This window comes from Sus scrofa, chromosome 4 (genome assembly GCF_054392235.1).
Source record: "Sus scrofa isolate SSC_HxYL_T2T_F1_AM1 chromosome 4, Sscrofa_HxYL_maternal_Yorkshire_Landrace_v2.0, whole genome shotgun sequence".
NCBI classification, from domain to species: domain Eukaryota; kingdom Metazoa; phylum Chordata; class Mammalia; order Artiodactyla; family Suidae; genus Sus; species Sus scrofa.
Window position 1 is genome coordinate 133,994,708 of NC_139386.1, and position 13,760 is coordinate 134,008,467.

Sequence of the window (13,760 nt, forward strand, 5' to 3'; positions counted from 1 at the left end):
CCCTGGAGGGACATACAGACGTTTAGCCCAAAATACGCTACTCTCTGATTCTCAGTGAGCACAGAGATATGATATTTTGGAATCTGTTTACTTTCGTATCTTGAAATTTAAAATAAAATTCATGTCCTCCTTGGTTCTTTACCATAACTGTATTGATTAATCAATCAACAAATGTTTGTTCCAAATACACTGTAAATTAATCTTCCGAATGCAGTACTTGACATTTTCATAAGTTGAAAGACCATTTGTGACCTACCCACTGTTAGCAGTCAGGAACAGATCCTTTGCTAAAGAGTCTAATTTCCAAGAAGCTTCATGTGACTTTGGCATTTTTTGAAGAATCTTGGGCAGGGTTTTGTAACAATAGTCTTGACCATACAAAAGTTTTTTAGTGTAAAAAAACCCAAGCATAAGCAAATACTTCTGAAAAAAGAACCTAGTAGAATTTCTAAAGTACAACTTGAAAGGGGTAGCAAGTTGTGTGACCTTGCTGCCAATTAGCCTTGACTCTGAGGCCAGAGGTCAGGGCGATTCCCATAGCGAAGTCCTCCAGGTGTGGGGCTGGGGGAGAAAAAGGTGACAATTTGGAGGACAGCTTACAAGCCAGACATAATCATCTGAAATGTCCATTCTGTGTCATCCGAAGAATTTATGGCAGCCGGAAGGAAAGCAGAACTGCTGTGCTAATTCACCGGTTACAGCTTCCATCCCTGTAACCCTGTGCAGGAAACCCCCTCCTGCAGGCGTTGTAAATCTCACCTTTCTGCAAAACTAATGAGATGGCGTCACTACGTGGGGGGATGGCCCGGGGGCCCTCCGAACAAGAGGCGGTAGAAAGGGAGCTTCCGAAAGCCTCCCCTGGAAGCAGAAGAACTAACCAGGCAACGACCAGCACATCCACGTTGGCAGGTTTCCTTCAGGGTGGAAGTGATAACCACGCAAAGGAACTGAGTTGAACCGCTCGAGACTGACTCGCCAAGTGACGGGTAGCAGGTGTGGTTGAAGCCAGGACCCAGTTTCTAATCTCTTCTCCTTCGTCTTTTGCCACGTCACTTATTTGCTGGACAGTTTCTGACCAGCGAGACCCCGTCCCAGGCTCTAGGCAAACGAACATGAGTGATGCACAGTCCCACTGGGTTCACGGGTTGGTTAAAAAGGAGTCACAAAAACAAGAAAGCCGAGGCAGTGAGCCAAGCCCTGTGAGAGGGAAAGGATGGCATTCGGACTGGTGGCAGGATCTACAGAGTGGAAAGCCGGAGTTTCGAGTTGACCCTGCGGCCGTGAACCAGGGTGATGCTAAGGCCCCTAAAGGGTTTGAACTGAGGACCATGATTTTATGTCTGCAAGATTCAGCGAAGCCCGAGAACCCAAATTCGGTGGTACAGAAAAGACTTGGGACACACACCCTCAGGCCCAGCCCTTGCTTTTCAAGGGCCTGGAGCTGAACTGCATCGGTGACACCACTCGACTCGCTGTAAGCTACTCACCTTACGTGAAAATTGAGCCCTTGGGCTTACTTGCACAGATTCGTGATTAATTAATTTCTTCTTTCATTAAGCAATAGACCATAGATGAGGACTTCAGAAGAAGCATCGGATGAGGCTTCGGGATCAATTATAAATTATCGACTCGGGACACCCATTCATCAGGTCTGTGTCCTGCTGCCTTGCCCACCCCCCACCCCCACCAACACCTACGGTCTCCAGGGACGGTCCCCCCTGCTGGATCAGCCCTAAGGAAGGTCTGAGGAAAAGCGCGGTAATGTTTTCACGTGGATCCAAGCAGGTGCAAATTAGCTCCTGAGGGTAAAAGTTGAAGTGCGTTGGATTGGAGGGGGTCGTGAAAGCGTGGGATTCACCATTGCCTTGACGAGGGTAGGAGTCCCGGCAAGCGGAAGGACCTTCACAAATCCTGAGGGAACCAAGACGGCCAGGGACGACTGAGGCCAGCCTGGGTGGAAGGGTTACTTCTGTTTCACCTGGAGCTTTACGACTTAAACGGTGAGAGGGCTCTGGATGGGCTAACTCATTGGATAGTGCCAATTTTGCACAGCTGAGCAAACACGTTAAAAAAAAAGTTAAAAGCTTTCCAAGGGCTTTCCTCAACAAAGCTTATCTAGTAGCTGCCAGGCCCAGAGTTCAAATCCAGGGCTGATATTTTTTCTGACATTTTTTTCATGCCATGGTAATACCTCATCCCTTACATGGGTCCTGAAGATAAAATACAGACAAAATCCTGTATGTTTGAGGGCCATTTTCTGCCTGACATAAATGCATGACTGTCCAAAGAGAATTCATGAGGGAACGGGTATTAGCACACGAGGAGGAAAGAAGGCATCGTTCTAGATAAAGAAGGCAAATAACTGGCTCTCTGTCCAGAGCGCAGCAGAATAAAACGCCTGCACTCCCTCACGCTAAGCTGTTGCACTGGCTGCGTCCCCCGGGTCTGCAGGAAGAACACTGCCAGGAACAGACGAGGTGGTGATCACCAAAGCCAGGCTGTTTGAATTCTCATTCTCAGATGTCCTCAGTTCATGGAAAGCTTAAGCCCAAGGGCTTCTGGAAGCAGACTGAACATAACGATATGGGGTTGGAGAGTGGACACCGTTGTGCTCTGGACGCTCCTTTGCCCACCTCTTCCGTGAGCCCCCACCTTCCCCTTGCCTTTGGGTCTCCCTGAGGCATGTGTGTGTCCAGCAGAGAGCCCGTGGGTTCTCGCTGACTGCGCAGGAGATGGTGGTTGACGGCGGAAGCCCTGATCAGGGGTGATCTTCCAAATACTTACTGATTCTTCAAAAAAATTATTTTGGTCATACCCACAACATGGAGAAGGTCCTGGGCCAGGGCTCAAACCCGTGCCACAACAGCAACAAGACCGAATCCTCAACCACCAGGCCACCAGGGAACTCCCCAAATATTTATCAATTATTTATTAATATTTACCGATGCACACGGGATGCAACTGGAATTGCAGATCACAGCAACGAACATCTAATACCACTGCACCAGCCTTTACCTGCTGCACAGCAGCCTTTCCTGGACGTAGATTCAAATTAATGTTTCCCTCATGTATTCAACTGAGATTAATCATGGTATAATAAGACACACACACACACACACACACACACACACACACACACACACAGTCACTAGCCTGAACACATACCTGAGTTTCGTCCTTCAGAAGGAGGACCACACAGTTGTTTCACGTGCTCTCATTGCCCAAAACACTTTTAAAACTCATCTTGGAATTCCCTTCGGGGTCAGTTTATGAACCACAAAAGATAATTTAATTTGTCTCTCTTTGCTCCCATCCGCACCTCATTTTTGACAAATTTATGACACCTACTCGCACTACCCTTAATCAGAAATGGCTCTAAATCACTTCCAGATATTTCCAAAAATCAACCCAACTTTCAAAAGACAAAGATGTGTCCCAATGAGGTACTAATATGGAAACAAATGTGACACAAGCTACGGGAGAAACTCAAAAAGAGTATAATAATACTTTTCATGTACAGTTTGGCTGCTTTTTAAAAAAATACCGATAGCAGAGGTCCTATAAGAGGAGAACCAGTCTATTCCTGGCCCACGCTGAGTCGACATGCCTCTCCCACAGCCTCACCCTCAGGAATAGCCTGCCCGGAGCCTCCTCACCCAACGGCCATGTTCTGGGCCATGTGATCGACGACCCAAGCCCACCCTGCCCTGGACCAGCGGTGAGTGCCTGATTCGAGACAGTCCATCTGTAAGCTGGCCAATACGTAGGGCCTGGCTCAGCAGGGTGAGCTGGGCTAATCCAGACTTCGGTTTTGAGATGTGCATTAAGAAAGGTAAAAAGTAAACTTCAAGTACAATAGGTGCTAAAAGTGAAAAGTCATAATATGATAAGATGAAGTGGGGGCAAGCCAAGAGAGGCCAGGATTGCCAAACCTAATCAGGGTTGTGAAGGAATAGAAGTATGGTAAACAGCAACAACGGGACAGTGGGTACAGGAGGCTGGAGCGAGTGGCCCAGGAGAAGCAGATGTGCTTTGGGGTACCACGGAGAACCCCTCCAGCCTGTCCTTCCAGCTAGGAGTACCTCCTTAGCACCCCCGATGTTCATTTGGGCAACTATGTGATTCTGTGCATGTGACTCTGCCTGAGCCTTTAGGGTGAAACAGGGACCCAGGCACCTATTTCAATGGTCACCGTGATTGGTTTAGGGGTGGAAATGTGGTCCAAGCATATCAGCACTTTTGGCTTGAATGCTTGAAGAAAAACCACTCTCTCTTTTTATCTAGAAGTAAGAAAAATGTATTTCTGAGGGCTATTAAAATCACATTTTGAAATCACAAAGTTGGTCAATCGTGGAATAAAGCTGACACCATGGAAAGAACAACAGAGGCACAGAATAAAAAGACACTGGGTCTTTGCTGGTATTTTGGAGCTTCTGGATCAAGCCTTATCTGAAGCTATAGATCTGGCCTCTCTTTTATTTGTGTGTTTGTGTGTGTGTGTGTGTGTAACTTAAACCACTCAGTCCTTTTTATTATTTAAGCCAGTTTGATTGGCTTTTTCTTACCTACAAACAAAAGCATGTTGACACAGAGAAAAAACAAAAACCTGTCCCCAGAAACTTCAGTTCCTAAAACTGCAATTTAAATTCTAGTCTATGTTCATCCTCCAGAAGAAGCTCTCCTTCAAAAGCTACCCTAAGTGCTTTTTTAACCCCAAGAATCAATCTAGATGAACAGTGTGATTGATGTATGATTATAAAAGATTGTTTTTCTCTTTCTTGATGGGTTCTATTCTGATAGCGAGCATCTTACTTTTCTTGTTTTAACTAAGAACCCAACAGTCTGAATGTCCTTTATTTTAGGAATTAGCTATGGTTTTTTAAATTATTTAAAGTGAACAGCCTCTGGATAACAATATTAGGAATTTTAAAAGTACAAGTTCCCAATGAATTCACTTATCAAATCCAGAAAAATAAATGATAAATATTTTAATAGTAAGTAGCACTCGTTAAACAAAATTACCCAATACAAAAGGATGTACAGTTAAACGTGAATTTCACTCCCCAGACCCTCCGTACCCACTCACCAGTATTCACTGCAAAAGCAAATTTGTGTTCTTCTAGGTTCGTTGTCACGATGCATAAATGTGAACTTGAAAATGACAATGGAGGAGTCCACCTGCTGCTTTCTTCAACTTGTGTATTTTTCACTCAGTGGTGTGTTATGGGCCTCCCTCCCTCTCACCGCCCTTCATTTTCGTGGCTGCATCTACTCTGCAGCAAGTGCCACACTGAACCTTTCTCCTGTTGATGAATATCTGGGTTGTCTCCAGTTTTTTTGGAGCACAAATAATACTGCAACGAGCATCCTTGTGTACATTTTCTTATATACTTGTACAAATATCTGGGGCAGAACAATTGTTAGAGAGGGCAATGCCAGTTCAAAAGCAGCGAATGCCCAGCCCAAATTACTATATAACAATTTTTAGCATGTCTGTAACTTGTATAATGTTTATATCAACTCTAATTTTTAAAAATCACAGGTAACATTTTCTTTAATGTTTAAATGTTGATAGGTCTGCCTAATTGCCCTTCAAAAATGTTGGACAAGATCTCACCAAGGTCACATGAGATGTCGCCTTTGCCACACTCTCACCAATATCGGTGTCATTGATATATTAATTCTCCACCATTATATCTCAGTCTTCAGCTACAAAAATAAGAGCAGCTCCTTGACGTGCAGGAGCACATCATACTAAATATATTCACATCAACCACCTCCCCCTTTTTTTTTCATCAAGTAGGAGACGTGTAATAGTTTCCTAGAGGTTTTGGATACAATGTCTGAAACATTTCTAAAAAGAGAGTTCTGGATACGCAACCATAATAAAAACTAGATGACTAATGTCCAGATAAGGTCTAGCTTTATAACAAATACTTGTCATTCCCTCTATAGATTGGTAAGACTCTGGACCTTACTGCCAAGCTAAAACCAAACGTGTTTTATATTTATTTATTTATTTATTTATTTTAGGCAAGAAACAGATTTATTAGGATAGGACGCTTGTAAGAGGAGCAAGCGGGCAGGCAAGGAAGCTCTGCCGGAGGATGAAACCAAGAATATTTTAAATTCTACTTCCTTCTCCTGAAAAGTTTCGGGGGGTGGGGGGAGGGAGGCATTCCAGTAGGGAAAAAAAAAATTTGCATGTAAGATAATTCGTTCAAAAATAAGTATTCTAATTAAGGTAAAACATCTGTAATAGCAAATGAAGCAAATATTTATGGAAAGCATTTTACAGGCACAAAGCCCTGTGATAGGTGTTCCAAAGTGGGAGCCTCTTGTAGTTCAACAGTTCTCAAGGCAACCAGGAGAGTCAAAAGGATGTCAAAAAGATACATTTTGCCTCTAAGCAAGGATATATACTGATTATTTAACTGCAGTGCTTCCCGTTTGCAAATTAAATGACTAATTGTGGATAGATTCACTCTTGAAATCTTTGTAGAGTTTCTTCCTCACCCCAGCTCCCAACAACTTGGGAATTCTGGTATTTGGTGGAGGGCGATTGGGAGGTGGAGGCTTATCTAACGCTGTAATTTGATAAAGTAGCCAGAAGCTACGGCGCTAACACACCGCGTTCTCCCCGTACCTACCAGCCTGTCTTTCTTAATCATCTCCTCCTGCTAAAAGGTTTGAAGCCAATCTCCGTGTCTTAAGAATACAGTATGTCAGACCATCACCAATTTGCTCGTCTTCCTTGATGCCCTGGCTTGAAAGACCTGAATCCCGTCAGCACTGGCTGTTTATTGGCCATACCTGGGTGGTACTCTCTTTCCCATGAACAAAAGACAGATGCAACAGAGCTTAGAAACCAGAAGAAACACTAAACTAGAAACCGCAGGACTCAACTCTGGTATAAAAATCGCAGTGGAAACAAACAATCCTGGCAAATGTCTGCTTGCTTTTGCCTCCAAAGGCTCCTCTTATCTCATTTCTCTCAGAGAATATACAGCACTCAGTGGAACACGACATGCTGAGATTCTTAGCCTGTATAGAATATGAGCCAGACTTGTACATCCCAGTGGCAACTCCTTGAGATTCCAATAGAATGTGGCTGCCTTAAAAAGCCAAAGATAAGCCCACAAGTCCTTTCAATGAACCTGATCTTCATATTTCACATACAGCCCATTTTATAAAGGTGGTAACCCAAAACCCAAATGCTCCTTTTCAGGGTTAAGTCGTAGCTTGACATAGACAAGCATAAAAAATTCTTAAAGCTCTCGTAATATTGTTTCCTTTCTTGTTTCTCAAAAAACGTTGAGTATCTAAAAAGGGACTGTCCTACTGTTATTTGAATCCCAAGTGCTTCGTTTGATAGTTCCCTCTTCATAACACTTTAGAAAAACACCTAATGAGGAATACGGTGGAAGAATTCAAATGAGAATGAGAGGACTGTGGCTTGACCACCTGGAAGTGAAGAAAGAACTTGCGTGGCCAGCTTGGTTTTGGAGTCCCACATCCTTTCTGATGACAGAGAAATAAGAGCGCTATGGAAACATCAGCTTTGAACAACCCACGGGGAAAACCTGTCTGCTTCCTCCACGCCCTCCGCCGCCGCCATCCCAGCCTGGAGCCCACTCATACCCCAACTCAACCCACCACATCCTCTGCCCACAGCCAGACTGCAGTGGGGAGGGCAGCTGAACTCAGAACATTGATAGGTGGTCTGGTGGAGGGGGCTTCACTCTGAAATACAACCAGGGTTGAAGCAAGGGAGTTGTGTCACCCAGAAAAACATGGTTGAGACGAACGCCCATTAGAACCAGGGGCACAGCTATGAAGAGAGACGAATGAAACATGATTGGTTACTCCAGGCAATCATTAAGTCCAGAAGCGCAGTCTGTGGCTGATGTGCTAAGCGTCTTGCCATGGTCATTTCCTAGATAAGCTATCACCTTGCTGTGTGTAGGAGATGACAGTGCAGCGACATCTTGAAATAGGTGAAATTTGAACCCTTCAAAGAGAGTACGTAAAAATCAGAATCAACAGAATGGTTGCTATTGATAAAACACAATTTCCCTTGTTAAAACTGGCACTGGCATGATATTTTCATATCACAGTTTTCAAAATCTTGTCAACTTTCCTCGCTGATCATGTAGCCATCTGAGAAATATTTTTTTTTTAAAAAAGGCTTGTTTCTTATGCAATATTTTGAAGACACTAGAATTTGATTTTTTTGGGGGGGGGGATTTTATTTGTTAAGATTTGGTAAGAACCTACATCTAAATTTTGAAGATTTCCCAAATGACCTGAACTTTGAAGGCATAGAAATATAGCAGACTCCAACTTTCTTATAAGGTTTTCTGTATGTTCTGTTCGGAGTGATGGTTTGGGAACAGGAGAGGGAGGAGGTTTATTGAATGGTGACTCAGCTCTTGGGCTTTAGTAGTCTAGCTTTCTGTCTTCGATGAAAAAGCAAGGTCTCTTTTGTTCCAGTTTTTAAAATATGATGTTTATGGACCTTGTTTGTTTTGCAGAAATGCCGACAGTGGGATCTGGGAGCGGCGTCCAGGTCCGGCTTTGGAGGGTCTGATTTACCTCTCTGTCCACTTAATCACATCTTGCCTGGACCCTCCCAGATGCCCCCCGCCCATCAAGCAAGCCATGTCTCCCAGCTTAGGACAGGCTCTTCTGCTGCTTAATTTCCTCCAGTGAAGGCATTTCAACCCCTTTTCCTGTCCCAAACTGGCCCTCTCCTAGAAAATAAATAATAAAATGCATCCAAAGCAAAGGGGGACGGGGAGGGAGGCGAGTAAACGAAACATCTGATGTCGCGTTTTCTTGAAAGATCCTCGTGGTATTTCCCCTTTGAAATGTGTTTAGCACAGACGTTAAGGATTGGCAATTTGTTTAAAGAAATGGGGAAAATATTTAAAACCACCACTTTATTTAAACTATTGTTCCTCCTTCAGGAAAACATTCAGTACAGGACTGAACCCTGTATGAACTTGTGCTTTTTCTGGTTAAATAGAATCTAAGCTTAAAATGAAAGGGGCTGCTATTGAAAAGGGGACAAAAAACTTACATGTGCATTTTTTTTTTTTTTGCCCACACACAAGCACTTACCCCCCAAAATACCACGTGAGCGAGATCCTTTATTAAAAGGCCCCTAGTTTTTTTCCCCCCCTTGGCCTCAAAGTGCTAAACTGAAAGCAAGCTGTTAACAGAAATGAGTAATTATTGAAGCTCTAACAGGCAGCTTTCATTGAAGTTGATTACAGCAGCCATATAATCACTTTTAGGATGCTGTAATCACAGTAGCAGGCAATGCTTCACTTGCTTCTTATTGTTTTCGCTCGGGGTGGAGGTAGGAGGCCTGCGAGAAGCTTGCTTTACCACCTCGGTACAATTGCTGCTGCAAAAGAAATCTACACAGCCCTGAATGGAGTCGAGAATCATTTATTCTTTCTTTATTAGCATTTTCTCCGCCCTCGCCCAAGAGTCTGTTGGAGTCAGGAAATTGCTGCTATTCAATATGCAAGCCAGAGGTTGTAATGGCCGCTTGGAAGGGGTATGACCAACAATTACAGCCCTTAATGAATGGGGTAATCTAGTTGAGACTAAACACTAGTAGCGACTCTGGGCTGTCTCTGGTTAAATTAAAAGAACAGCAATGCAGAGGAAGTTAACAAGAATTAATTAGTTAGATCGAACTGCAAACCTACTCATTAGAGATGTTATAGGCAAAGTGAAAAGCCTATCTTTGGTGTAATTAGGTAGACAAATGAATTGTACAGCTGACTGACTCACACCTGCTAACAGCTAAGGGCTATAGGATCCACTGTTTCCAGTTCATGCATACTTGCATAGTTTAATGGATCTTACATTCTCGAATTAGCCTCCATTCCTTCAGATTTTTGCTTGGCTGTTTGATCTAAATATGGGCAGGTTCACAGCAGCAGGGATTGAACAAGCGCTGATGGGGGAAGGCCAAGATGTGTTTTGAACATCCAGAGAGGGCTTGTCTGGCTTCAAAACAGCCCAGAGCGGGATCTCCTGACCACTTGTCAAAGGAAGGAACCGCCTCTCAAAGACTCGGTTTCCAGGTAGACCTGTTAGCCAATTATTCGATCTTCAATCATTAAAAGAAAGTCTGTGGCACCTGCAGGTTGGAAACGAAGAAACATTAAAAATAGGGAAGTAACTCTAGGCAGATTTATAGAGCAGTTGTCATTTTTAATGACGCAGAGGGTTGGGAGTTATGCATGGCTGGGGGGAGACGCCAGGACAAAGACGTCTGCTTTGCTTTCGGGGGTGCACTGCAGATAGGGGGAGAGAAAGCCTGGAAATCGTAAGCGGAGCCCTTTCTGGGAGTTGTTATCATAATTATGCACTCTGGTATTTTTTCCAGATGTTTCTCTGGTCTTTCTCTACCTATTGCCTCTTGGCTTCCTTGCTTTCTTGCACAAGGTCCCTGGAAGCTTTCACTGCCTGATGTATTTGTCTCTGCCCTCTAGCTTGGGATGGACACGGAGTTAAAGTAGGAGGAGTAGGCAAAGGGATTCTGGAAGTGGATTCATCTGCTCGTATTTATGGGCTGGGTGACAGGCGTAGGGCTAACAGTTCACCCTGGAATGGTGCTGCAGAACAGGGATCGGGAGTCACACGTTTCTTTTCCAGTACGGCTCGGTGTCTCAGGATGAACTTGGAATAACCTCTCCGTGGCCCATATTTTTGCCTTTTTAATAAGGGGGATCACCACCGTTCCCAAAATTTATGGATCAATCACAGGGGGAAATTTCTCCCAGTCCCTCTTTCACCACCTCTGACTCACCTCCCCACTGGCCACACTGCTCCCTGCCGAGGCCAGGCTGGGCGAGCGGGGGAGTCCAGAACTGCCCTCCGTCCATTCCCTCTCTACTGAGAGTCCCTGCCCGGTTGCCCTGACTAGTATGACATGGGAAGGGGCATCTAGACAGGCTCTTTGGAGGCAAGAGCTCTGAATTGTTGGACGTGCCGGCTGGGACATCTGATCACCTTCCAATGAGGCTGGGTTCGTTTGACTCTCTCCTTTGAGCCTCAGCAGGGCGGGGTCGTGGCTGCACAAGTCACAGCCCCCCCCGACACTGTTTTGTGTGAAGAGCAGTCACAAAGCCCCGTGTAACTCAAGCACCCCCCACCCCTCGGGTCACCATAACCTCTAAAGCTCCCAAGTGAAAGCCGTCGAGTGAAAGCTGCTTTGACATTTCAGCCGCGGTCCTGGGCCCTTCTCTCCCTCCCTGTCTCCAGTCTCCCTCTCATGAAGACAGTGGGCATTTGATTGAGAGCCCACCCTAAGTCCAGGATGATCTCGTTTTGAGACCCTCCCTGTAATTATATCTACATCTGGACCCTTATTTCAAATAAGGGCACCTCTGAGGTTCCAGGGAGACCTTTTTTTTTTTTTTTTTGAGGGCCCTGATTCAACCCACCACAAGACTAGCTGCCTTGGTGGTGTTCTTGCCTCTGAAACCTCAATTCTCAAAGTCTGTGGCTAGCCCCTTGAGATTCTTTGAACAAAAAGCCCATTACCCTTCCCCAAAAAAGGAGCTGAGTTGTTCTGTGGTCAAACAAGTTTGGAGAAGCTGCATCTCCTCTTGAAGAGTCAGGTCCCAGTGGCCCATTACAGGTTTGCGATGTCCTGCAGTTAGGAAGCTGTTTGACTTTGTCAAAGTCATTGTTTCCCCAAACTTAATTGAGCAAAAACTGCTTCTTCTTTTTTTAAATAACACATTATTAACGGCCCATGTAATGCTCTGAGACATGTCGGACCCACAATATTTCGGTAAACAAATCTGAGCCTCCAACCTCAAATCTCCATTATCTAGTCTTTCCTGAAGTTTTTCTGAGGATTCCACAGCAGTGCATGGAAAGGGTTCCATTTCTTCTGTTTACTGAGCTGTAAACAAGCCCACTTATAACGCAACTTTGCATCACATGGGTTTAGCCAAACTGTAGGATGGATCTCCTGAAACAGAAGAAGTTTCATAAAAACGTGATCTTTTAAAGTCTTACAAGGAGTTACTTTGGTCCAATCTCAGCATTATGGGAAAAAAAAAAAAAAACTCATTTCTTTTTTTGTCTTTGGCTTTTTAGGGCTGCACCTTGACATATGAAGGTTCCCAGGCGAGGGGTCGAATTAGAACTATAGCTGCTGGCTTAGACCACAGCAACGCAGGATGTGAGCTGCATCTGCAACCTACACCACAGCTCATGGCAACACCGGATCCTTGACCCACTGAGCGAGGCCAGGGATTGAACCGCAAGCTCATGATTCCTAGTCGGATTCATTTCTGCTGCGCCACGACAGGAACTCCGAAACTCATTTCTTAATGTTTCCATTTTTGTTGGTCCAAGACTTTCTTCTTTGGGGAAAGCTTTATGCAAATCACTTCACCTTACAAGGGAGACTTAATTGCTCAATCTGAAAAAATGGGTTGACTTCAGTCTAATAACCTCATATGATTATTTTGAAGATCACATTTGAAAATAGATATGAAAATATTTTATTCGCTTTGGAAAACCACCTTACGTTGGTGGTTGATATTAAATAGCTTTTGGAAAGGAAATTGAGCATATCCATGTTTTGTGAAAGACTTTCTGAACCAACTAAAATAACAGTGCTCATGTGTAAATTATGCTTGAGCCAATGATGTTCATGAATAGTGGTTTAGAAAAACAGCAAACTCCTCAGTGGACCTTGATCAAGAAGGAAGGAAGGGAGGGGGGAGGGAGGGAGAAGGGAGGCGAGGGGAGGGCCGGGCGGAGCCCAGCTTGGCCCAGCTTCGGGACAGGCAGGCTGTGCAGGCACACGGGCCCCATACCTAGAAGGGCCCACATTGCCTTAATGCGGTGCTCTCACCACCTTGAAATTCTTAGTAAGTTTTGAGCAAAGGGCCCTGCCTTTTGCTGCGCACTGGGCCTCCACGTTATGCAGCCTGTCCCAGGCCCAGCTTCTTCCCTCTTAAGTGAGTGAGAAAGTTACTGAGGGACACCCCTTTCCAGCTGAAGCGAGACAACGTCCCACCAAATGGATCTTACAATTTCATTTCTGCAAGTAAAGCTGACCATTAAGGAACCTCATTCCTGTTGAGCAAACATGAAAAACCAATCTTTGGACCCGCTCCAAGTCCTGAGTCCCTTCATATGTCAAGTTTATGCAGTTTGAAAAAACCCAGGCCGCAAAGCCAGCTAGAACATTTTAAATTCTGGGTGTGGCCCAAGTGTTATTTTTAAGCCATTAAATGAATCCTTTCAAAGTCGGAACTTTTGCAAAGTCACTTCTGTGCCCAAAGTTTTTTAATGATCAGAAAATGGGAATCTGCAATCCAAATGTTGACATCAGCCCACTCGAGGACAGAATTTCTCTGCACAGAGCATAGCCCTTGGGCAGGACGGTACCCTGGGCGCAGGGACCTGCAGGCTGAGGCCAAGCAGGCACGGGGTCAGAGCTTGTGAGGCTGTGAAGCTGGAGTGGATTCTGTCACTGGACTCTGGTAAACAGCCGTCCGATTGTGTGGCCCGGGACTGCTGCAGATTTGTCCTCACCAGGTGTTTGTCCTAACCAGGAATATTCAGGTGGTACTTTTTTATTATATTTACTTCAAAGTGTGAAAGAGAAGGGTATCATCGCTGTAACTTCTGCTGCTCGGAGAAACATAAAGGTTTTATATATATATAAAATGATTTTTTTTCCCGTTATAGCTGGTTTACAGTGTCCTGTC

General features: G+C 44.7%; 1 long non-coding RNA gene across 1 annotated transcript in view; it reads right to left on the reverse strand.

Moving 5' to 3' along the window:
- Nucleotides 1-4,973: 4,973 nt before the first annotated feature.
- Nucleotides 4,974-13,760, reverse strand: part of LOC110260391 (uncharacterized) — an 82,836-nt gene continuing 74,049 nt past the window's right edge. The window contains exons 8-10 of the long non-coding RNA XR_014843155.1: nucleotides 11,845-12,004; nucleotides 9,883-10,159; nucleotides 4,974-8,011 (exon numbers count right to left, since the gene is read on the reverse strand). This is a non-coding gene — a long non-coding RNA (uncharacterized LOC110260391). The remainder of the gene's footprint in view (nucleotides 8,012-9,882; nucleotides 10,160-11,844; nucleotides 12,005-13,760) is intronic.